The sequence below is a fragment of the Triticum urartu genome, chromosome 2 (genome assembly GCF_003073215.2).
Source record: "Triticum urartu cultivar G1812 chromosome 2, Tu2.1, whole genome shotgun sequence".
Taxonomy (NCBI): domain Eukaryota; kingdom Viridiplantae; phylum Streptophyta; class Magnoliopsida; order Poales; family Poaceae; genus Triticum; species Triticum urartu.
This window is the reverse complement of record NC_053023.1, coordinates 639,977,330-640,004,671: the sequence shown is the minus strand read 5'-3', so window position 1 is coordinate 640,004,671 and position 27,342 is coordinate 639,977,330. Positions and strand designations below refer to the sequence as shown.

The window sequence follows — 27,342 nt, the reverse complement described above, 5'->3', positions numbered from 1 at the left end:
TAGTCCACCACGACCACCACCGTGTCATCCTCGGAAGCGAAAGCCCTGACCAGAGCATCCACATTATCGTCCACCCAGCGCGCCAGGTTGTCTCGGATGGCTTCGGGCACTTGAGCGATGGCCGCGTTGAAGTCGAAGTGGGGATCGATGCTCTGGAGATGACTGAAAACATGGGAAAACGCACGCCCGAGGAGGTATCGGCTCTTTTCTTCAACAAGCTCGCGAGCCCTCTCGGCCCAGTCCTCCAGGCGTGTCACGACGTTGGTAAAGAAGTGGAGATGGCTGGCCTAGTCTTCTGCGTGGGGATGAGGGGCGTGTTCGTCACAGATGGCGCCCGGCGCCTGGTTGGCCCTCACCCAAAAGGCCCGAAGCATGGGAGCGCGCTCACGCTGCAACGTCTATTGGCGGAGCGCTTCCTCCCTCCTCTGTTGCGTGAGAGACTCACCATCAGTAACCCGTCGTTGAAGCAGGAGCAGTTCGGCACGAGAGGAGGCCAATTTGGCCTGGACGGAGATCAGGGCCGCCGCAGCGGCCTTCTCACGCTGCTCCGCTTCCAGCCTTGACCTAAGGGTGGTGGTTCTGCCCTTAGCTTCGGCTTCCACGAGCTTCAGCTTCAGGTCGTGTCTGTTGGCAAGATCTGCACGAGCCTCCCCCACCTTGTGGTCGACTTCCTCCTGGATCCTGGCCTCGCGCGCGCTGGTAGCATCCTTTGGCTGGGCGACCTGGCGCTCCCTCGTCTCCAACCGTTCAAGCTCGAGGCTATGCTCCATTGCATCCAGCATCAGCGCCTCCTCGCGCCTCAAGATCTCTTCCTCTTTGGAAGGCGCCCCCTTCATTAACGCCAAGGCAGCCCTGCGTGCCTCAACCTGCTGCTCCACGGAGGCGTTCAGAGCCCGGAGCTCCCCTTCGCACTTCTCTGCGGCCTCGCGGTAGTGGTCAGCGTCCCTGGCCTCCTCCAAGGCTCGGGCACTGGCCTCATGTGAGGTAGCAATGGATGCCTCGGCCTTCGCGCTGGCTCGTTCGTGCTGGAGACACACGAGGTCAATGGCCACCTTCAGCTGATCCCATCCGTCCGCCATCCGAAGGCCTTCGGTTTCAAGACGGGCGTCAACATCCACGAGCTCTTCCCCAAGCCGGCTCAGCGCGCCCACTGCCTCCCGGAAGAGCTCATGACGGACGGCGCCGCGCTTGCGCACAAGCTCAAACATGCGGCCAGGTCCGTCCTTCGCACCAGGGGTCATTAGAGAAGTTCAAAGTGGCTCGCTTGCTCCCAGCAGGGGGCTAGGGGCCGGCGCCTTTCCGGCCACCCTCCGGGCCTCGGCGGAGGCCTGGTGGGGTAGTACCTCGTTGCTCGAAGGTGAGGCCAGCACCGAGGTCGTCTAGCCGCGGGCAATGACCAGTTGAGGGGCCCTCGGCACAGTCTCCGCACCCCGAGAAGGATCACAAAGGAGGAACGACAAATGCGCAGGGTCGAGATGCCATGCCAGCGCATCCACCTCCCCGGCAGGCCTCATGCCATGCGTGGCAGGCCGGCATGAGGCACTCACGGTCGGCGGAGGGCCCGAAGCGGGCGGAGGTTGCTTCTCGGGAGATTTCGTCGCCTTGGCATAAGGGACCCTAAGGAACCACTGTTAGGAGGAGAAGCCATGCTCAAGAAATTACAAATATAAGGTACTCACTCGTGTATGGCAATGTACTTCCTCTGCTTCAATGGCCGGAAGGCGTCGCCGTTGCAGCTTGGAGACCCCTTCCTCTTGCAGAGCGCTTCGAAGTTCGGCCGGAGCCGGCCGAAGCCCTGGGTGCGGTCACCAATGCCGGGCGCGGCTGGAGTGGCTCCTGAGCAGGCGACCTCAGGAATGCTGGGCCGCATGGAGTCCCCGGTCCCCGCCTCAGGGCGACTCCCCAAGGCCTCGGGGGCTTCAGCCATAGGAGTATCGGACTGCGTCGTCCCCCCGGCCGCTTCCTCAGCACGGCTCTCTCGAGCCCCAGGGGACGATGCTTCAGGAGCCCCGAGCGACGCCGGTTCCTCAGCAGTCGTGCCACCAGCGTTTGACGACGACCGCCCCCCTGCGTCCACCTCTGGAACAAGCACCGCGCTAGCGGCGGGCAAGGGGGCCACGAAGACGTGGATTTTGTGAGGCCCTTCAAGGCCAACCGGGCGTAGTCCCCATTCGTCGAAGAGGGGCATATGCCTCGTGAACTCAATCTTGTTCGAGCAGCAGTACACGAGGTAGCCCTCCTCCAGCATATTGTCTGGCGATAGGTCGCCCATCAGGAGCTCGAGCACAGTTCGCTGCACCTCAAGAGGAAGCCCAAGCTCGTGAAGCCTTATGCGGTCCTTGCTGCCGGAGAAGGTCCACATTGGACGAGAATGGCGCTGGAACGGAGCAATGCGGCACCGCATGAACTCCTTCACCACCATGGGCGCCGTCATGCCGAGATCCTTCGGCTTGGTCAGCCGGCGCCAACATGGGCCAGGCGCTGGTCAGCGAGCTTCACGTGCCCCCAGGCGGAGCTGGGAGCAGCTGGTGCCGTTGGAAGCAAGAGCAGGGGGTTGAGCACGCCAGCTCCATGAACATCCACCATCTCCGGAACGCACTCACAGATGGTGAAAGCTCGAAGTCAATCCCCGCGCTGGCGGTCGTAGCCACGGCCTGGAAGCTCAAGCATCCAAAGCGCTGCCGGGGATCAGTCAGATGCAACGAGAAGAAGTGGCGAAGTAAGGCCACGGAAGGAGCAATGCCCACCATGGCCTCGCGGACAAAGGCGGAGATGGCAAGAAGGACGATGGACTGAGGATCCAGGTGCAGCATATTGATTTGGTAGTGAGAAAGCACGGTGTTGAAGAAGGCGGAGAAAGGGGGAATCAGGCCATCCCAGAGGGCGTGAAGATGAATGGGGATCTCGGTGGCTGTCTTGTCGACCACAGCACGGGATGTGGGCCAAGCCACCGTCTTCCCCCACTCATTGGAGTCGGAGGCGATTGTTGGGTGAACCTTGTCCATCGCTTCCTGGTTGAGCACCACTGACCGCTCGACGGCGGGCTCAAAGGCCGGCGGTGCTTCGATTGAAGCCTGGGGCTTCTTCTTTCCTTTCTTCTTCCAGCTCGGCACCATGGCGGTGGAAAGGATTGGACCCTGGTCGGGTTGGAGGAGGAGGCCGTTGCTTTCGGGAAGACGGAGGAGTTGAGTGTGCTGCCAGCAACAAAGGTGGGGCTGTGTAGGCAATGGTGGCCACCTAGCCAGGCGGATATCAAGGCAGCGTGGGGAAGCGGAGACTCCCATGTCTTATCAATCGCTACGCGTCAATCAAGGGCGCAGGCGGTTGGGGCCCGTAGCGCTCCGCACTTGCCCTTTGGCTTCGCCTCGAAACCAAGTCCGAGCATGCCTTGGGCCCGGGGGCTACTGTCGGCGTCCTGGGAACGGGGGTACTCAGACTTGCCTGCCTGCGGCCCGTGGTGTGGCTCTATTGGCAACCCAGTATGGCCCATCTTCATGAGAAACCACTCAAGACCCTCGTGAGGGGCCAAGCCTCGCGAGGCGGTTGACATAGGACCTCCTCAGAGACAGCCTCGCTAGGCTGGCTCCCGAGGAGAGGAGATATCAAGGCAGGGGGCACCTCGCGAGGTTCGTGTGACGTGAGTCATGACGATCGAAGCCAGGCCGGCACCAGCGGGCGTAGAGTGCCAGTTTCCTCTTTGGTGCCAAAGAAGCAGACGCGGGTGAGGAGTCTCGAGGCATTAGGCGAAGGTTTCCATATCGGTGCAACAATACTAAGACCAGCAGGACGGCAGGACAGAGGTCACCACGGAGCCCATAGCTGCATCACCACCAGAGCCTTTGGCAGGCAAAGACCACCTTTTGTCAGGATAACTTGTACTAGTTTTCTCCCTTCAAAATTTGCTGTTGTGGGATCCCTTCCCGCCTAACATTTGGGAAGAGGACCAGGGCCTCTATAAAAAGGGCTAGCCACCACCATACCAAAGGATGGATCATTCGGACCATCCTCAGACACACTAGCGTGTCGAGCTCAAGAACACCTCTCCTCAGGAGGCTGTTCATCCACTATACTAATTCATCCTCAGCCCATGAGGCAATCCACCACACCACACTGGAGTAGGGTATTACACCACAACGGTGGCCCGAACCAGTATAAACCCTCGTGTCTCCTGTTCCTTGGGTTCGGCAAACTAGGCATTGAGATCGTTGGGAGAGCAGGCTAGGAAGAGAGATATCTTCGTGCGCACCCCAGAGTTCGAACCTCAAGGGTTTGCCGGAACCCCGAATCCGACAAGTCTGGGTACCCCCATTCCAGAATGCCGACACAGTAGGAACAATTGGATCAACGTTATACGTAATAGTTTCATCTTCAGTTCTAATAGGTTCTACAATTTTTTACTTCAATGGGGGGATGATATTTAAACAACTTATCCTTAGGGAGATCAACATAAGTATCAAATGATTCACAGAAAGAAGCTACTATCTCAGAGTCAACTCCATATTTAGTGCTAAATTCATGAAAAGCATCGGCATCCATAAAAGATTTATCACAATCAAACTTGAGGTTTATACCTGACTCCTTACCTTCGTTGAGTTCTCAATCTTCAGACTTGCATTTAATTCTTTCGAATAAATCCCATTTCAATTCTATAGTCTTCTTCATAAAAGAACCAGTACAAGAAGTATGAAGGAAATATGCCCTAGAGGCAATAATAAAGTTGGTATTTACATTTCCTTATATCATGATAAATTTTTATTATTCATGCTAGAATTGTATTAACCGGAAACTTGATACATGTGTGGATACATAGACAAAACACAGTGTCCCTAGTAAGGCTCTACTAGACTAGCTCATTAATCAAAGTTGGTTAAGTTTGCTAACCATAGACATGTGTTGTCATTTGATGAACGGGGTCACATCATTAGGAGAATGATGTGATGGAAAAGACCCATCCGTTAGCTTAGCATAACGATTGTTAAGTTTTATTGCTATTGCTTTCTTCATGACTTATGCAAATTCCTTTGACTATGAGATTATGCAACTCCCAAATACCGGAGGAATACCTTGTGTGCTATCAAATGTCACAACGTAACTGGGTGATTATAAAGATGCACTACAGGTATCTCTGAAAGGTGTTTGTTGGTTTGGCATAGATTGAGATTAGGATTTTTCACTCCGAGTATCGGAGAGGTATCTCAGGGCCCTCTCGGTAATGCACATCAGATAAACCTTGCAAGTAATATGACTAATGATTTAGTTACGTGATGGTGCATTATGGAACGAGTAAAGAGACTTGCTGGTAATGAGATTGAACTAGGTATGAAGATACCGACGATCGAATCTCACGCAAGTAACATGCCAATGACAAAGGGAATGATGTATGTTGTCATTGTGGTTTGACAGATAAAGATCTTCATAGAATATGTAGGAACCAATATGAGCATCCAGTTTCCAATGTTGGTTATTGACCGGAGATGTGTCTCGGCCATGTCAACATAGTCCTCGAACCTGTAGGGTCCGCACGCTTAACGTTCGATGATGATTTGTATTATGAGTTATGTGTTTTGGTGACCGAAGATTGTTTGGAGTCCAGGATGAGATCACGGACATGATGAGGAGTCTCTAAATGGTCGAGAGCTAAATATTGATATATTGGACGATAGTATTCGTACACCGGGAGTGTTTCGGAAAGTATCGGGTACGTATCGGAGAACCGGGGGTGTTACCGGAACCCCCGGGGGGAGATATGGGCCACATGGGCCATAGGAGGGAGGCAAGGCATCCCACAAGGGGTGGCACCCCCCCTAGGGATGGAGTACGAATTGGACTAGGGGAGGGGGCGCGGCCCCCCTTTCCTTCTCCTCCTCCCTCTCCCTCCCCCCTTCCCCTTCCGATAAAAGGAAAGGGGGGGTCTGAATTGTACTAGGGGTCCAAGTGGGACTCCTCCCACTTGGCATGCCCTAGGCCAGCCTCCTCCCCTCTCCCTCCTTTATATATGGGGGTGGGGCACCTCTAAGACACATCAATTGTTCTTAGCCATGTGTGGTGCCCCCCTCCATCGTTTACTCCTCCGGTCATATTGTCGTAGTGCTTAGGTGAAGCCCTTTGCGGATCACTTCACCATCGCTGTCACCACGCCTTCATGATAACAAAACTCTCCCTCGACACTTTGCTGGATCAAGATTCCTAGGGACATCATCGAGTTGAACGTGTGCAGAACTCAGAGGTACCGTACATTCGGTGCTTGATCGGTTGAATCGAGAAGACGTTCGACTACATCAACCGCGTTAAGCTAACGCTTCTGCTTTCGGTCTACGAGGGTACATGGACACACACTGCCCCTTTCATTGCTATGCATCTCCTAGATAGATCTTGCGTGACCGTAGGAATTCTTTTGAAATTGCATGCTATGTTCCCCAACAGTGGCATCTGAGCCAGGTCTATGCATAGATGATATGCTGAGTAGAACACAAAGAGTTCTGGGCGATGATAGGCATACTGCTTACCACCAACGTCTTATTTTGATTCAGCGGTATTGTTAGATGATGCGGTCCAGACCAACCTTACATGACCACGTTCATGAGATCGGTTCCACCGACAGACATGCAACTGATTTTGCATAAAGGTGGCTGGCGGGTGTCTGTTTCTCCAACTTTAGTTGAATCGAATTTGACTATGGCCGGTCCTTGTTGAAGCTTATAACAAAAAATTTGACAAAACATCATTGTGGTTTTGATACATAGGTAAGAATGGTTCTTAATAGAAGCCCGTAGCATCCACGTAAAACTTGCAACAACAAAGTAGAGGACATCTAACTTGTTTTTGCAGGGCATGTTGTGTTGTGATATGGTCAAGACATGATGTGATATACGTTGTTGTATGAGATGATCATGTTTTGTAAAAGTTCTCGGCAACTAGCAGGAGCCTTATGGTTGTTGCTTTATTCTATGAAATGCAATCGCCATGTAATTGCTTTACTTTATCACTATGTGTTGGCGATAGTTGTAGAAGCAATAGTTGGCGAGATGACAATGACGCTACGATGGAGATCAAGGTGTCAAGCCAGTGACGATGGAGATCACGACGGTGCTTTGGAGATGGAGATCAAAGGCACAAGATGATGATGGCCATATCATGTCACATATTTTGATTACATGTGATGTTTATCTTTTATGCATCTTATTTTGCTTAGTATGATAGCATTATAAGATGATCCCTCCCTAAAATTTCAAGGTATAAGTGTTCTCCCTGAGTATGCACCATTCTGACAGTTCGTCGTGCTGAGACACCACGTGATGGTCGGGTGTGATAAGCTCTACGTTCACATACAACGGGTGCAAGACAGTTTTGCATGTGTGGAATACTCGGGTTAAACTTGACTAGCCTAGCATGTACAGACAAGGCCTCGGAACAATTGAGACCAAAAGGTCGAACGTGAATCATATAGTAGATATGATCAACATAGAGATGTTCACCATTGAAGACTACTCCATCTCACGTGATGATCGGACATGGTTCAGTTGATTTGGTCACGTGATCATTTAGATGAGTCGAGGGATGTCTATCTAAGTGGGAGTTCTCAAGCAATATGATTAATTGAATTTAATTTATCATGAACTTAGTCCTGATAGTATTTGCATATATATGTTGTAGATCATTAGCTCGCGTATAGCTCCCCTGTTTTATTTTTGATATGTTCCTAGAGAAAACTAAGTTGAAAGATGATAGTAGCAATGATACGGACTAGGTCCGTGATCTGAGGATTATCCTCATTGCTGCACAGAATAATTATGTCCTTGATGCACCGCTAGGTGACAGACCTGTTGCAGGAGCAGATGCAGACGTTATGAACGTTTGACAAAGCTCAGTATATGATGACTACTTGAACGTTTGACAAATGTACGGCACCTCCGTTTTCAGCACACGTTCAGCTCGATGATGTCCTCACCTTCTTGATCCAGCAAGAGGGGCGAAGTAGTAGACGAGTTATGGCGGCACGATGATACGTCCATTTTGCATCATGCTTTTATATTGATATATATTGCATTATGGGTTGTTATTACACATTATGGCACAATACGTATGCATTTTCTCTCTTATTTTACCAGGTTTGCACAAAGAGGGAGAATGCCGACAGCTGGAATTCTGGATCGGAAAGGAGAAAATCTGAGAGACCTATTCTGCACAACTCCAAAAGTCCTGAAAATTTACAGAGAATTATTTTGGAATATATAAAAAATATTAGGCGATGAAAGCACCATAGGGGACCCACCAGGCAGCCAGAAGGGTGGGGCGCGCCCCCTACCTTGTGGGCAACCCGGCAGGCCCCCGGTGCCCATCTTCTGCTATATGAAGGGTTTTAAACTAAAAAAATAAGGAGGAAGCTTTCGAGATGAAGCGTCACCGTCTCGAGGCAGAACCTGGGCAGAACCAATCTAGGGCTCCAGCGAAGATGTTCTGCCAGGGAAACTTCCCTCCCGGAGAGGCAAATCGAAGCCATCGTCATCACCCACAATCCTCTCATCGAGAGAGGGTCAATCTCCATCAACATATTCACCAGCACCATCTCCACTCAAACACTAGTTCATCTCTTGTATCTGATCTTTGTCTCAAAACCTCAGATTGGTACCTATGGGTTGCTAGTAGTATTGATTACTCCTTGTAGTTGATGCTAGTTGGTTTACTCGGTGGAAGATCATATGTTCATATCCTTAATGATAATTATTACTCCTATGATTATGAACATGAATATTCTTTGTGAGTAGTTATGCTTGTCCCTGAGGACACTGGAGAAGTCTTGTTATAAGTAATCATGTGAATTTGGTATTCGTTTGATATTTTGATGAGATGTATGTTGTTTATCCTCTAGTGGTGTTATGTGAACGTCGACTACATGACACTTCACCATGGTTTGGGCCTGGTGGAAGGCATTTAAACTAAGAAGTAGATGATGGGTTGCTAGAGTGATAGAAGCTTAAACCCTAGTTTATGCGTTGCTCCGTAAGGGGTTGATTTGGATCCACACGTTTCATGCTATGGTTAGATTTATCTTAATTCTTCTTTCATAGTTGTGGATGCTTGCGAGAGGGGTTAATAATAAGTGGGAGGCTTGTCCAAGTAAGTACAGCACCCAAGCACCGGTCCACCCACATATCAACTTATCAAAGTAACAAACGCGAATCATATGAACATGATGAAAACTAACTTGACAGTAATTCCCATGTGTCCTCGGGAGCGCATTACATTATATAAGAGTCCGTCCAGGCTTGTCCTTTGCTACAAAAAGGATTGGGCCAACTTGCTGCACCTTAGTTACTTTTGTTACTTGCTACCCGTTACGAATTATCTTATCGCCCAACTATCTGTTACCGATAATTTCAGTGCTTACAGAGAATACCTAGCTGAAAACTGCTTGTCATTTCCTTCTGCTCCTCGTTGGGTTCAACACTCTTACTTATCGAAAGGACTACAATAGATTCCCTATACTTGTGTGGCACCCCGGCTCAGAGAAACCAGAGCACCTCGTATTCCAGCCCAGAGGTCGAGGAGAAGTCTCTGGAATACGGCACTACTTCACATAGAACAAATCAGCTCTTATTACAACAATAATAATACAAGGGTCTGATGTTACAAAGAAGCACATTAGCAGGGCGACACTACGCCTGTGATACTACACTTGCTCTATGCTAGCAGCAGAACAACTCGTAGCAGCGGAATACTTCTAGCAGTGGAACAATGGCGAAGGTGGTGAACTCCACTCCGCAGGGACTCTGGCTGGTACACGATCCAGCTCGCACGAACGGACACCTAGACAAACAATCAAGCAATCATGGCATCACCTACAATCTGGTATGACACGCCAGGTCAGTACATTGAATGTACTTGCAAGCTCACAACAACCATAAACATCAAGGCAAGGCAATAACATAGCAATAAACAGGTTAAATAAATTAACAACTACTATGATGAAGCGTCTACTAAGCATGGTATGAAACTACTATCATATTGATAAACCAACATCTCAGATCTCCATAACCATATCACTCTTGGCTAACCGGTCAAGTAATATACCATCTTGATCACCTCGTGATCAAAACCAAACGGTGATCACTTTCGGATCACCAACGGAACCAAACTTGGTCCAACGGGTTACCTCGTAACCAAACGGTGATCACTCACGGATCACAAACGGAACATCCACATGATCACCTCGTGACCACACCACAAACTGAATGATCATCCTCAAGATCATCCCAACATCATCATCAACATCCTGCCAAACTGTTACTGCTCAAAGTACATCAACATATAAATCACCTATAAGTCATTCCGTCACGTGAGTGTTGATCGAACGGTCTGACCTAGGACGAACTTGTGCCCATTGACCGATGACGCAGCTATCAATAGATTAAACACACACTCTGCAAAGGTAGCGCACTTTACCCACACCACGGAACCCATGGCCTCGCACTCCCATTCGAGTCAAACAACGGCATTCCGACAAAACCGACCTACTACCATGACACTCTCCCGGCCACTTCGACCAACACCCCTTTTTGGCTTCAATCCTGGGTGGCCCTTTGCCTGGCAAAACAAAAATGGTCCCAAAAAGGGACAAGAGATCTCAATACCAACTATGGGCACACAAGGCTTATGCCGTCCTACCTGATCAGGGTAGCGCCCGCGCATAACCTTCCCTCGTTGGAGGCACCGGCGAGAGGCACAACAATAGACCGCATTAGGGCCTTCCCATAAAAGGAAAATGTGGTTGCACTGGAAAAAGTCTATTTAAGTGGCACCTTACCAACTTAATGAAGGAATTTATCCTCAAAATATAACAGTATTAACTAATACTCTGGTGCCTCCAACTGATTTGGGTATCCGGACCCTGATGGTCGTGCAAAAATCATCATACCTTTGCTGTCAATCTCACCCTTTAACGGTCACGATTTTCTTTGTTAGGATTCCTTACTGAAATAATTTGGCCACACCTGTCCTTGATTCTTCGTATGACCATGGACGTGATTAGTGCAATATTTTTACATTATTCCTTGTGCCTGTTTTCTGACCTGGGTCCGCACACATATGACATATACCCAGGGTTTGCAGCTGTATAGAGCTCGTTGTTTACGCCAACCATACAAGAAGGTGACAAGGTATTAGGACATCTCCTTGGCAGTTGCGGGAATAATGACCTTGATGACCATTGTCAAGATTGTTGATTTTGTAATGTCATCTCTAGATCTTGTCGATCCTTGTATTATATGAAATCTATCTCTGTTTATATTCATTTGCATGATTCATGAGGCTATGGGATCCATACTTTCCTTTAGGTATATCTATTGGATCCTGGCCGTACCTCTGGAAAAAACTTTATTGCAAATCTGATCCTTGAACTGCACTGTCAATTATTGCCAACTCGTCATATAATCTCTGGGGATGGTGCATTAGTGTGATACTGACGCGGACTGAGTGGATTACGGAAGAAGCCATCCGAGTAGCTTCCTGAGGAAGACTTGTTAACTTCTGCTCAAATCTTTTGTCTGGGTATCGTGCAGAAGAAGGCTCTATAGCTTACACACGAAGCTTGACCTGAGGATGGTGCTGGAGAAGCCGGGTTTCCGTACTTGAGAAGTTTCTCCTCAGGTTGCTTGTTGAGAGAGATTCATTTTCCGTCTGTCAAAAGATTTTACTAAGGTATCTTGCTGTGAAAGACTGGGTATTCTCGGACCGGAATTTGTTCACATATCATGCTGAGGAAAATTGAGGAGCCTTGCATCATAAATTTCTTCTGATAACGTGTGGAAGAAGACTGAGTTTCTTACATCCAAAGCTTCATACTAATATGCAGACTGAAATCTACATACACGCCCATAATATTCTGTGGCTGATTATTTGCGTGAGAAAATTTGTTTGACTGTCTTCCTTGAGCGTATCACATTCTGACGTTATTTCAGATGATAATATATTTCAAGCATCATGCATTCCTGAGCCAAAATTTTATATATGATCCATACCTTTGGATGAAAATATACTGTTGAGCTTGTACCTGACCTGTCTTGCTGCTTGACTTGATCATTACTGTTGTGAGGATTTTGTACTAATGTAGACTTGAGTTCTCAGTACGGTTGTGAGGAGTGCACATTAATGCAAAATTGATTATCAGCCTCAAAATCAGATATTCCCCATTTCACTCAGTCGGCTGAGAATTCCATTTTGTTTAGCTGAGTTTCCAAATATTTGTACTCCTTGCTGATTCTTCGGGTCCGGTGTCGGTTGATGAGCAACTCTTTATAGGGGGAAAATAATGTAACACCGGGTCCAAAAGAAAAAAACAAAAGAAAACTCAACTAAACAAAATCACACAACAACAATCAATTCACACACAATCAGTGTCACATATTACTGTTAGTCACACAATATGCATGCCTACTTAAGCACACAAATCTCGCGAGATCTCCGGTTCTATGATCTAGCATGTTGTGACGATGTGCACGAGGACGAATAAATGTGTGGAAGAATTGGTGTGAACAACGCTACACCAAGTGCTAGCTTAGCCAGGTAGCAACCTGGACTAGCTCGGAGGCGAGGACGTACTTGATAACCAGGTAGCAGGACACAATTGTCGTTGCCACATTATTATCAAGCAGACGGAAAATATCCATACTCCTCCAAGAAATAAGGATAGCATGGAAAAAAACTGAGGCTGCTGACACTGCCCTTTTTATGATGACTGAGACCATTAAGGGTTGTCAACACGACAAGATAAAAGGGAGAATCCGGGATAGAAGCATGTCTACCACCGAATAAAAATGGGGCTGAAGGAAGGAATTCAGCGCGATACCAGAGCACCATTTTGCAAACATGGTCGGGATCACTTGGCATCACTCTGCTGGGACAGAAATGATGCAAACACCAAAGAACGAGCAAGAAAGAAAAACTAGAGAGATGCAAAGGCTGAGCTGTAGTGGATCCGAGCCGATGCCAGCTACACTCACCAGATAAACCGTTAGAAACAAATACTAAGGCTATATGCATGTTGTGCAACAAACAAATGCAGCAACCAAATGCAACAACCAAGATAAACTCTATACTACCGATTACTACCGGTTTCTACCGCTCACGCTGACTAGGGCGTCCTACAGCCAGACCTGCTCAGATACCAAGCGTTGTGGCACCCCAGCTCAGAGAAACCGGAACGCCCCGTATTCTAGCCCAGAGATCGAGGAGAAGTCTCTGGAATACGGCACTGCTTCACATAGAACAAATCAGCTCTTATTACAAGAATAATAATACAAGGGTCTGATGTTACAAAGAAGCACATCAACATGGCGATACTACGCCTGCGATACTGCACTTGCTCTATGCTAGCAGCAGAACAACTCGTAGCAGCGGAATACTTATAGCAGCGGAACAACGACAAAGGTGGTGAACTCCACTCGGTAGGGACTCTGGCTGGGACACGATCTAGCTCGCATGAATGGACGCCTCGACAAACAATCAAGCAATCATGGCATCACCTACAATCTGGCATGACATGCCAGGTCGGAACATTGAATGTACTTGCAAGCTCATAACAACCATAAACATCAAGGCAAGACAATAACATAGCAATAAACAGGTTAAATAAATTAAAAACTGCTATGATGAAGCATCTACTAAGCATGGTATGAAACTACTACCATGCTGATAAACCAACATCTTAGATCTCCATAACCATATCACTCTTGGCTAACCGACCAAGTAATATACTATCTCGATCACCTCGTGATCAAAACCAAACGGTGATCACTCCCGGATCACCAATGGAACCACACTTGGTCCAACGGCTTACCTCGTAACCAAACGGTGATCACTCACGGATCACAAACGGAACATCCACATGATCACCTCGTGACCACACCACAAACTGAATGATCATCCTCAAGATCATCCCAAGATCATCATCAACGTCCTGCCAAACTGTTACTGCTCAAAGTACATCAACATATAAATCACCTATAAGTCATTCTATCATGTGAGTGTTGATCGAATGGTGTGACCTAGTACGAACTTGTGCCCATTGACCGAGGACGCGGCTATCGATAGATTAAACACACACACTCTGTAGAGGTAGCGCACTTTACCCACACCACGGAACCCATGGCCTCGCACTCCCATTCGGGTGGACCAATGGCGTTCCGACAAAACTGACCTACTGCCATGACACTCTCCCAGCCACTCCGACCAACACCCCTTTTTGAGTTCAGACCTGCGTCGCCTCGTACCTACCAAAGGCACCAACGGCCACCGTCATGGCAAAACAAAAACGGTTCCAAATGGGGACAAGAGATCTCAATACCAACTACGGGCACACAAGGCTTATGCCGTCCTACCTGATCAGGGTAGTGCTCGCGCATAACCTTCCCTCGTTGGAGGCACTAGCGAGAGGCACGACAATAGACCGCATTAGGGCCTTCCCATAAAAGGCAAATGTGGTTGCACTGGAAAAAGTACGTTTCAGTGGCACCTGACCAACTTAATGACATAATTTATCCTCAAAATATAGCAGTATTAATTGATACTCCGATATCATCTATCAACCTATAATCCAAGTCACAGCAATATCCAACAAATAATCCAAAGCTTAATATCGTCTTACCAAAATACTTTGAGGACAGCATAACACTACTATCATGATGAATCCAAGAACGATAAAACTACTACTCGCATATCAAGAACTAACTATCCAACTATGATCCACATGCAAGCATCATCTCCAACATCATACTCCAAAACACAATATTATCTAGCATCATGATGAAAATAACACTAGCCACTAATAATCCAAAGGCAACATGATATCCAAAGTAATACTCCAAAAATATAATACCAGATACCAACATGAAAATAATCATAATAGCCACTAAGAGTCCAAAGGCAACATGTTATCCTCACAAAATGCAAAATATTAAACCTAGAATTCCAAATAATATTATGGCAATAGCAAGATCAAACAATACTTCGAGAAATGCCATCAACAAGATCATACATAGCTACTGCAATATTGTAAATAAGTTCAAATAAATAACCATGTCACTGCATTGCAATCATGCAAATGGAGGGTGTGGCTTGCCTGGGGTGGAAGAACTCACCGGGAAGAAGCGCGAGAAGCTCGCGGAAAGAATCGCCAGAAATCTTTCTCTCTCGAAGGGGCTGAATAATGGCAAGGGAAAATGGTCATTTTTAGAATGTCAAAACATGGTGAAAATGATTCCATCAGAACGAGCTCGATGAAACAAAGAAGTGGGCTTTGGATTCACCTAATTTGGAGCTATGGGCAAAAAGTTATAAGGGTTTTTTCTACCAGGGACCTATCTGTAACAAAATAATCACAAACAGGCCCTTAGACGGAAAAACAGAACATGCACTCGAGGAAATACGCTTTCGGTGAAATGAAAGCGCAATCCAGCCCACAATCGCAGCTGCTTACGCTTTCGGTTAGCGAAAACGCACTCTGGGGAATACGTTTACACTAATCCACGTAAGCGAGGGCGGGTCAATGGGCTGTGTGGTTGATGAGTGGGGTCCGCGGGCGGTGGTGCCCACCTAGCCAGGTCAGCGCCTTCAATCTCTTGCGCCGGCGTTCGGTCGCGGCAGAGGAGGATCCCGACGGGGCTTGTCGGCGATTTCGGCCGCCTCCCGCGGCGCTCGGCACACCAACGAGCTCGAGGGACCTAGCCTCATCGCCTGGTCGGCCTCCCGGTTGCTAAAGACGACAGGAGCGGGAGCAGCTTTGACCGCAGCGAACGGCCACGTCGCACGGCGACGGGCACGACTCCCTGGTGCGCCGAAGGATGAGGGAAACAGCAGGGAAGGGTCGCGGGAGGTAGAGAGGGGCTCTCGAGGTGCAAGAATAAGATACATCTCCAACGTAACTATAAATTTTGATTGTTCCATGCTATTATATTATCTATTTTGGATGTTAATGGGCTTATTTTTACACTTTTGTATTATTTTTGGGACTAACCTATTAACCGGAGGCCCGACCCAAATTGCTATTTTTGCCTATTTTAGAGTTTCGCCAAAAAGGAATATCAAACGGAGTCCAAACGGAATGAAACCTTTCGGAGCGTTTTTTGGAACAAACGTGATCCAGGAGACTTGGAGTGGACGTCAAGAAACAATCAAGGATTCCATGAGGCAGGGGGCGCGCCTACCCCCCTGGGCGCGCCCTCCACCCTCATGGGCCCCTCGTTGCTCCATCGACCTAATTCTTCCTCCTATATATATCCATATACCCCACAAACATCCAAGATCACGACAAAAACCTAATTCCACCGCCGCAACCTTCTGTATCCAAGGGATCCGATCTTGGGCCTTTTCCGGAGCTCCGCCGGAGGGGGCATTGATCATGGAGGGCCTTATTTATTGATTGCCTTCCTTGTGACTGGCGGTCGGGGATGAGCGATGGTCTTTTCCTACCAATCTATCCCCCTAGGAGCATGCGCGTAGTACTTTGTTTCGGTAACTAATAGATTTTTGCAATAAGTATGTGAGTTCTTTATGACTAATGTTGAGTCCATGAATTAGACGCACCCTCACCCTTCTACTTTTGCTTGCCTCTCTAGTACTGCGCAACTTTCACTGGTACCATAAACCCACCATATACCTTCCTCAAAACAGCCACCATACCTACCTATTATGGCATTTCCATAGCCATTCCGAGATATATTGCCATGCAACTTTCCACCGCTCCGTTTGCTATGACACGCTTCATCATTGTCATATTGCTTTGCGTGATCATGTAGTTGACATCGTATTTGTGGCAAAGCCACCGTTCATAATTTTTTATACATGTCACTCTTGATTCATTGCATATCCCGGTACACCGCCGGAGGCATTCACATAGAGTCATATTTTGTTCTAAGTATTGAGTCGCAATTCTTGAGTTGTAAGTAAAAAGAAGTGTGATGATCATCATTATTAGAGCATTGTCCCAGTGAGGAAAGGATGATGGAGACTATGATTCCCTCACAAGTCGGATGAGACTCCGGACGAAAAAAAAGAGGCCAAAAAGAAAAGAAAAAGAAGAAGGCCCAAATAAAAAAATGAAATAAAATGACAGAAAAAGAGAGAAGGGACAATGTTACTATCCTTTTTCCACACTTGTGCTTCAAAGTAGCACCATGATCTTCATGATAGAGAGTCTCTTATGTTGTCACTTTCATAAACTAGTTGGAATTTTACATTATAGAACTTGGCTTATATATTCCAATGATGGGCTTCCTCAAATTGCCCTAGGTCTTTGTGAACAAGCAAGTTGGATGCACACCCACTTAGTTTCTTTTGTTGAGCTTTCATACACTTATAGCTCTAGTGCATCCGTTGCATGGCAATCCCTATTCACTCACATTGATATCTATTAATGGGCATCTCCATAGCCCGTTGATACTCCTAGTTGATGTGAGACTATCTTCTCCTTTTTTGTCATCTCCACAACCACCATTCTATTCCACCATAGTGCTATATCCATGGCTGACGCTCATATATTGCGTGAAGATTGAAAAAGTTTGAGAACATCAAAAGTATGAAACAATTGCTTGGCTTGTCATCGGGGTTGTGCATGATTTAATATTTTGTGTGATGAAGAAAGAGCATAGCCAGACTATATGATTTTGTAGGGATAACTTTCTTTGTCCATATTATTTTGAGAAGACATGATTGCTTAGTTAGTGTGCTTCAAGTATTATTTATATGTCAATATTAAACTTTTATCTTGGATCTTTCGGATCTGAACACTCATGCCACAATAAAGAAAAATTACATTGAGAAATATGTTAGGAAGCATTCCACATCAAAAATTCTGTTTTTATCATTTACCTACTCGAGGACGAGCAGGAATTAAGCTTGGGGATGCTGATATGTCTCCAACGTATCTATATTTTTTTATTGTTCCATGCTATTATATTATCTATTTTGGATGTTAATGGGATTATTTTTACACTTTTATATTATTTTTAGGGCTAACCTATTAATCGGAGGCCCAACCCAAATTGCTGTTTTTTGCCTACTTTAGAGTTTCGCCGAAAAGGAATACCAAACGGAATGAAACCTTCGGGAGTGTTATTTTGGAACAAATGTGATCTAGGAGACTTGGAGTGGACGTCAAGAAACAATCGAGGAGGCCACGAGGCAGGGGGCGCGCCTACCCCCCTGGCCGCGCCCACCACCCTTGTGGGCCCCTCATTGCTCCACCGACCTACTTCTTCCTCCTATATATATCCATATACCCCGCAAACATCTAGGAGCACCACGAAAACCTAATTCCACCGCCGCAACCTTCTGTACCCAAGAGATCCCATCTTGGGGCCTTTTCCGGAGCTCCGCTGGAGGGGGAATTGATCACGGAGGGCCTCTACATCAACTCCATGGCCTCTCCGATGATGTGTGAGTAGTTTACTTCAGACCTTTGGGTCCATAGCTAGTATCTAGATGGCTTCTTCTCTCTCTTTGGAGCTCAATACAAAGTTCTCCTCGATTCTCTTGGAGATCTATTCGATGTAATCTTTTTGCGGTGTGTTTGTCGAGATCCGATGAATTGTGGGTTTATGATCCAGATTATCTATGAACAATATTTGAATCTTCTCTGAATTCTTTTATGTATGATTGGTTTATCTTTGCAAGTCTCTTCGAATTATCAGTTTGGTTTGGCCTACTAGATTGATCTTTCTTGCAATGGGAGAAGTGCTTAGCTTTGGGTTCAATCTTGCGGTGCTCAATCCCAGTGACAAAAAGGGAAACGACACATATTGTATTGTTGCCATTGAGGATAAAAATATGGGGTTTACATCATATTGCATGAGTTTATCCCTCTACATCATGTCATCTTGCTTAAGGCGTTACTCTGTTCTTATGAACTTAATACTCTAGATGCATGCTGGATAGCGGTCGATGTGTGGAGTAATAGTAGTAGATGCAGAATCGTTTCAGTCTACTTGTCTCGGACATGATGCCTATATACATGATCATGCCTAGATATTCTCATAATTGTTCGCTTTTCTATCAATTGCTCGATGGTAATTTGTTCACCCACCGTAATACTTATGCTATCTTGAGAGAAACCACTAGTGAAACCTATGGCCCCGGGTCTATTTTCCATCATACAAATTTCCAATCTACTTTATTTTGCTATCTTTTACTTTCAATCTATATCATAAAAATACCAAAAATATTTATCTTATTAATATCATCTCTGTCAGATCTCACTCTTGCAAGTGGTCGTGAAGGGATTGACAACCCCTTTATCGCGTTGGTTGCGAGGTTCTTATTTGTGTGTGTAGGTATGAGGTGACTCATGCGTGTTCACCTACTAGATTGATACCTTGGTTCTCAAAAACTGAGGGAAATACTTATGCTGCTCTACTGCATTACCCTTTCCTCTTCAAGGGAAAACCAACGCAGTGCTCAAGAGGTAGCAGAATACAAGGAGGAGGATGGCTTTGAGCGAATTTAGCTGGGACAGAGCGACGGCCGTGGCGACGAGGGGAGGGAATGAGAGCTCCTCGAGCTCGCTTGGGTGGTCGGGGAGGAAGCTAGGAGAGAGTAGAGGAGGCTGGTGAGCACGGGGGGTCTCGGGGTGGGCTTATATAGGCGGGGGAGGAGTGTGCCGTGCTATCGTCACCGCGGACGCGTGTGCACGCGCATGAGCTCAGGGTTAGGCGACGAGAGGGAACAGCAGGGAGAGCTCACGGGGAAGAGGTGGCCAAGGGAGTGCAGGGAGGAAGAAGACGGCGAGCTCCGAGCCAAACCACCACTGTTCGCCATGGGCGCGCGGTGGCTTGCTTCGGTAAGGAAGTTGCCGGAGGGGGAGAGGGGTCCAGGGGAACGGCGATGACGAGATGAAGCCATTGGATGTGGTCATGTGCGCGAAGACGATGAGAGGGGAGCGGACGAAGCGGAAACGACGCCCTGGACGCGGCCACTACGCACAAAGTGCGGCACTGTGATGCCGATAACGCGGTCACCGCGTGCACTGGCATGTAGCGGGGGAGATGGGCTGGAACCTATTTTCTAGTGGTAAGTTCTTTCGGGGAAGGTTTCGACTGCGGTCGTAGATCGATGAAAAATGGTATGGTTAAATGGTAATCATCGTCTGAAGTTTACTGCAGTAAACTTGGTCGTGCACTGCTGATCAACAGGAAAGTGCTTAGACCAAATGGATTTGTCTGAGATGATTAGCTTAGGAAGGACTATGATCCTGGAGGTTTTGGGGCATAATGGAGCACACACTAATATAGTTGCTTTGTAACTCACATTATGGGTCCAGAAACTTGATTAGGAAGGTGCACTCACATGGAGATGCCACTTGAGCTAAAATTTGGCAAGGCTAAGTTATTTGGTCATAAGAAGATGTTAAATTTTTGCACCAAATGGATTCACCAAAATGGTACTTCCTTCACAGCTATTCCCTCTGTCCAGAAACTTGCAAAAATTCTAGAGAAATATTTGCGTGATGAATTGATCCCAAATTTTGTGGAGAGAGGTTTTATGGTAAAGAGAATTCTCTGGCAAATGTTCAGCCAGAATGAAGCAATATAAAAATACTTGCTTCACAACCTGAAAATGTTGACAGAATCAAAGATTTGATCTTGTGCTCACATTGGTCACGGGATGGAGCTGAAATTTGGAGGGATGTGCTAATATGAGAACATTAAGGAGTTTGCAAAATTTCAACTCATTTGGATAACCCTAGCTAGTACTTCCTTCACAAAGCCTTCTGTCTGATAGAAACTTTGAAAAATCATAGAGGAATATTGGCTAGGCAAATAAAGTTGAATTTTTGCATGGGGCAATTATTTGACATAAGATAATGTCGCAAATGTTTGGGAGCAAACAAGGTTGGATAAATGGCACTTCCTTCACAAAGTGCCCCTCTGGACAGAAATGAAGAATAATTATTGGGGAATTATTATTGGGCTAGGACAGGAAAGTTTGGGCATATTTGAGCAACATATGACCCAAAGAAATTATGAGAATTATTTGGGAATTTTTGGATGGACAGAAATATGGGTTGCTTCACAACCTAGGGCACTTGAGGTTATTCCTTTTATAGAAAAAGGAATATTCCTGAGAAAAAGAAATTAGGGTTTGGTAAAGCAATGAAGTGACATGATCTTGGCAAGGTTTTTAGAATGATGAGCCACTTGGGAGGGGGGAATGAGGATGATTTCCCAGGTGGCAAGACCACAGAACCACTCCAAAAATAAAAACAGAGCAAAAACCAATGAATCAAAAAGAAAAAGGAAAGGGCCGAAAACCAGGTTGTTACAACTTGTGGGTCATCAAGAATTTTTTCTGGCGCCGTTGCCGAGGAGTGAAGCGCCTTTGGTAAGTGGAATTTGGTAAGGAAACAATTATATTATGTGTTGAAATTTATTGTCACTTGTCACTATGGAAAATAATCCTTTTAGGGGCTTGTTTGGGGTATCTTCACCTTGACTGGTAGAGCAAAGAGTTGCTCCTCAACCTACTAAACCTACTGAAAATATTTATTATGAAATTCCTTCGGGTATGATAGAGAAACTGCTAGCTCATCCTTATGCGGGAGATGGAACATTACGTCCTGATATGCATCTGATCTATGTGGATGAAGTTTGTGGATTAATTAAACTTGTAGGTTTGCCCGAAGATGATGTCAAGAAGAAGGTCTTGCCTTTATCTTTGAAGGTAAAGGCATTGACATAGTATAGGCTATGCGATGATATTGGGACTTGGAACTACAATCGATTGAAATTGGAATTTCATCAGAAGTTTTATCCTATGCATCTAGTTCAGCGTGATCGGAATTATATTTATAATTGTTGGCCTCGTGAAGGAGAAAGTATCGCTCAAGCTTGGGGGAGGCTTAAATTAATGTTATATTCATGCCCCAATCATGATCTCTCAAGAGAAATTATTATTTAGAATTTTTATGCTCAGCTTTCTTGTAATGATCAATCCATGCTCGATACTTCTTGCATTGGTTCTTTTATGAAGAAGACTATTGAATTCAAATGGGATTTATTGGAAAGAATTAAACGCAACTCTGAATATTGGGAACTCGACGAATGTAATGAGTTAGATATAAACCTTAAGTTTGATTGTGTTAAATCTTTCATGGATACCGATGTTTTCCGTGAATTTAGCACTAAATATGGACTTGACTCTGAGATAGTAGCTTCTTTCTGTGAATCTTTTGCTACTCATGTTGATCTCCCAAAGGATAAGTGGTTTAATATCATCCTCCCATTGAAGTAAAAGTAGTAGAACCTATTAGAGCTAAAGAATAAATTGTTACTTATAATGTTGATCCTATTGTTCCTACTGCTTATATTGAGAAACCACATTTTCCTGTTAGGATAAAGGATCATGCTAAAGCTTCAGCTATGGTTTGTAAGAGTTATACTGGAACACCTACACCCCCTGAAAAAATTAAAGTTGAACCTAGTATTGCTCTGGTTAAAGATCTCTTGGTTGATAATATTGATGGGCATGTTATTTATTTATGTGACAAAGCTGCTAGAATTGCTAGACCCGATACTAAAGATAAACATAGACCTATTGTTGCCATGCCTGTTGTTTCTCTTAAAATAGGAGATCATTGTTATCATGGCTTATGTGATGTGGGTGCTAGTGTGAGTGCAATTCCTTTTACCTTATATCAAGAAATTAATGATATTGCACCTGCTGAGATGGAAGATATTGATGTTACTATTAAGCTTGCCAATAGAGATACTATATCACCAATTAGGATTTTTAGAGATGTTGAAGTCTTGTGTGGGAAAATAAAATACCCTACTGATTTTCTTGCTCTTGATTCCCCACAAGATAATTTTTGTCCCATTATATTTGGTAGACCTTTCTTCAACACTGTTAATGCTAAGATAGACTGTGAGAAAGAAATTGTTACTGTAAGTTTTGGGGATGTGTCTCATGATTTTAATTTCTCTAAATTTCGTAGACAACCCCATGATAAAGAATTGCCTAGTAAGGATGAAACTATTGGTCTTGCTTCTGTTGTCGTGCCTCCTACCGATCCTTTAGAACAATATTTGCTAGACCATGAAAATGATATGTTTATGAATGAAAGAAAGGAATTAGATGGAATATTCTTTAACCAAATGCCTATTTTGAAACACAATTTGCATGTTGAAATCCTTGGAGATCCTCCTCCACCCAAGGGTGATCCCGTGTTTGAGCTTAAACAATTACATCATACTTTGGAATATGCTTATCTTGATGAAAAGAAGATATATCATGTTATTATTAGTGCTAACCTTTCAGAGCATGAAGAGAAGAAATTATTGAAAACTCTAAACAAGCACCGTGCCACTATTGGATATACTCTTGATTATATTAAGGGCATTAGTCCCACTCTATGTCAGCACAAAATTAATATGGAGCCTGATGCTAAACCAGTTGCTGATCATCAACGATGGTTAAATCCTAAGATGAAAGAATTGGTAAGAAATGAAATATTAAAGCTTCTGGAGGCAGGTATAATTTATCCTATTGCTGATAGTAGATGGGTAAGTCTTGTTCATTGTGCCCCTAAGAAGGGAGGTATTACTGTTGTTCCTAATGATAAGAATGAATTGATCCCTCAAAGAGTTGTTATAGGTTATAGAATGGTAATTGATTTTCACAAATTAAACAAAGCTACTAGGAAAGATCATTACCCTCTACCTTTTATTGATCAAATCCTAGAAAGACTATCCAAACATACACATTTTTGCTTTCTAGATGGTTATTCTGGTTTTTCTCAAATACCTGTGTCAAAAGAGGATCAAGAAAAGACAACTTTGACCTTCCATTTCGGTACTTTCTCTTATAGACATATGCCTTCTGGTTTATGCAATGCACCCGCTACCTTTCAAAGATGTATGACTACTATTTTCTCTGACTTTTGTGAAAAGATTGTTGAGGTTTTCATGGATGATTTCTCCGTTTACGGAACTTCTTTTGATGATTGCTTAAGCAACCTTCATCGAGTTTTGCAGAGATGTGAAGAAACTAATCTTGTTTTGAATTGGGAGAAGTGCCACTTTATGGTTAATGAAGGCATTGTCTTAGGGCATAAAATTTCTGAAAGAGGTATTGAAGTTGATAAAGCTAAAGTAGACGCTATTGAAAAGATGTTGTGTCCTAAAGATATCAAAGGTATAAGAAGTTTCCTTGGTCATGCTGGTTTCTATAGGAGGTTTATTAAAGACTTCTCTAAAATTTCTAGGCCTCTCACTAATCTCTTGCAAAAAGATGTTCCTTTTGTTTTTGATGATGATTGTGTAGAAGCATTTGAAATACTTAAGAAAGCCTTGATTTTTGCACCTATTGTTCAACCACCTGGTTGGAATTTACCATTTGAAATTATGTGTGATGCTAGTGATTATGATGTTGGTGCTACTCTAGGACAGAGAGTTGATAAGAAATTGAATGTTATTCATTATGCTAGTAAAACTCTAGACAGTGCCCAGAGAAATTATGCTACTACTGAAAAAGAATTTTTAGCAGTTGTATTTGCCTGTGATAAGTTCACATCTTATATTGTTGATTCCAAAGTAACTGTTCACAGTGATCATGCTGCTATTAAATACCTTATGGAAAAGAAAGATGCTAAACCTAGAATTATTAGATGGGTTCTCTTGCTGCAAGAATTTGACTTGCACATTATTGATAGAAAGGGAGCTGAGAACCCCGTTGCAGACAACTTGTCTAGGTTAGAAAATGTTCTTGATGACCCACTATATATTGATGATTGCTTTCCTGATGAGCAATTAGCTATCATAAATGCTTCTCGTAATACTCCATGGTATGTTGATTATGCTAATTACATTGTTGCTAAATTTATACCACCTAGTTTCACATACCAGCAAAAGAAAAAGGTTTTCTATGATTTAAGACATTACTTTTTGGATGACCCACGCCTTTATAAAGGAGTAGATGGCGTTATTAGATGTTGTGTACCTGAGCATGAATAGGAACAGATCCTACTCAAGTGTCACTCCGAGACCTACGGAGAACACCATGCTAGAGATAGAACTGCACACACGGTATTACAATCTGGTTTTTACTGGCCTACTCTCTTCAAGGATGCTCATAAGTTTTTCTTGTCTTGTGATGAATGCCAGAGAATTGGCAATATTAGTAAACGTCGGGAAATGCCTACGAATTATTCACTTGTTATTGAACCATTTGACGTTTTGGGGCTTTGATTATATGGGACCTTTTCCTTCCTCTAATGGGTATACACATATTTTAGTTGTTGTTGATTACATTACTAAGTGGGTAGAAGCTATTCCAACTAGTAGTGCTGATCATAACACTTCTATTAAGATGCTTAAAGAAGTTATTTTTCTGAGGTTTGGAGTCCCTAGATATTTAATGACTGATGGTGGTTCACATTTTATTCATGGTGCTTTCCGTAAAATGTTTGCAAAATATGATGTCAACCATAGAATTGCATCCCCATATCACCCTCGGTCGTGGTCAAGTAGAATTGAGCAATAGAGAGATTAAATTGATTTTGCAACAGACTGTTAATAGATCTAGAAATAATTGGTCTAAGAAACTTGATGATGCATTATGGGCTTATAGAACTGCTTATAAAAACCCTATGGGTATGTCTCCATATAAAATGGTTTATGGAAAAGCATGTCACTTACCTCTTGATCTAGAACATAAAGCTTATTGGGCAATCAAAGAGCTCAACTATGATTTCAAATATGCCGGTGAGAAGAGGTTATTTGACATCAGCTCACTTGATGAATGGAAAACCCAAGCCTATGAAAATGCCAAGTTGTTTAAAGAAAAGGTTAAAAGATGGCATGACAAAAGAATACAAAAGCATGAGTTTAATGTAGGTGATCATGTTTTACTATACAACTCTCGTTTAAGATTTTTTGTAGGAAAGCTTCTCTCAAAATGGGAAGGTCCTTACATTATCGAGGAGGTGGATCATTCCGGTGCCATCAAGATCAACAATGCCGAAAGCACTAACCCGAAGGTGGTAAACGGTCAAAGGATCAAACATTATATTTCAGGTACTCCCATAAATGTTGAGATAGATATTATTAATACCATAACACCAGAGTAGTACATAAGGGATACTTTCCAGAACGTTTCAAACTCCGAAAAGGAATAGGTATGTGGTACGGTTAGTAAACCGACTCCAAAACTGTTCTAATGGCAAATTTTCTCCGTTTTGGAATATTTAAAAATTAGGAAAATTAAAAGTAGTCTGAAGAGTGCATGAGGAATCGGCAAGGCAGGGGGCACGCCCTACCCCCCTGGGCGCACCCCTATGCCTTGTATCCACCTCGTGTGCCCTTCGGACTCCGTTTTCTTGCACAATACTTCTTTTGGTCGGTAAAAATTCATTATATAATCTCCCGAAGGTTTTGACCACTATACCACAGCAATATCCCCTGTTTTTGTTTGAGTTGTTTTTAAAGTATTAATAACGCGACCTTGACTATCAACTACAGATTGGTTGAAATTGAAACCATTTAGGTTGAAAGCCATAGTACTAATACCTAAAGCAGTGAACCAGATTCCTACTACAGGCTTGATAGATCCCATTTTTTCATGAAAATAAAGATAGTCAATTTGACTGGACTTAAGACTTTATTATGTTTTCTGAGAAAGAATAAGATATCATTATTCTCTTTAATAAACTTTTGTCTCGTACGGAATACTATATGATTTCACCGTTTGTTTCATCAGAAACAATCTGGGACGGGGAATTCGTGCCTACTCGGCATTTCACGAGTTATGAAAATGCAAGAAAGGATACTAAATCTATGATACCTGGGCCCCTGGGGGGGAGATGTAAGAAAAATTACCAATTTGACCCTTAGTCCCAGTGTTATATTTGGTTATTTACTAAAATCTCCTTTTGGTGGAGAAGGGTGGATTGTTAGTGTAGATGATTTAGAAGATATAATTGGTGGGCATGTATGGTTGGGTTTTATTTGTGTATTTGGCGGAATTTGGCATATTTTAACCAAACCCTTCGCGTTCAATAAGTGGAACACATTAGCCGTCCGCTCTCCGGTTGGGCAGTAAGGGTCGGAGAAGGGCAATCACTCGTTCTTAAAACCAGCATTCTTAAGATCAAAGAGTCGGGCGGAAAAAGGGGAGAGCTCCCCGTTCCTGGTTCTCCATTGTCACTTTGTCCATCATGATTCTTGGGAAGACTAACTGGAAAAGTACAAGCTGTAAATCCAGCGTGGGGTGCAGAAGGTTTTGATCCTTTTGTTCCGGGGGGAATAGCTTCTCATCATATTGCTGCGGGTACATTGGGTATATTAGCGGGCTTATTCC

At 44.7% G+C, this 27,342-nt stretch overlaps 1 long non-coding RNA gene across 1 annotated transcript in view; it reads left to right on the top strand.

The window, feature by feature from the left end:
• Positions 1-11,245: 11,245 nt before the first annotated feature.
• Positions 11,246-27,342, top strand: part of LOC125533836 — a 16,149-nt gene continuing 52 nt past the window's right edge. Inside the window, exons 1-3 of the long non-coding RNA XR_007294372.1 lie at positions 11,246-11,257; positions 23,546-23,549; positions 27,215-27,342. The exon at positions 27,215-27,342 is cut by the window's right edge and continues 52 nt beyond it. This is a non-coding gene — a long non-coding RNA (uncharacterized LOC125533836). The remainder of the gene's footprint in view (positions 11,258-23,545; positions 23,550-27,214) is intronic.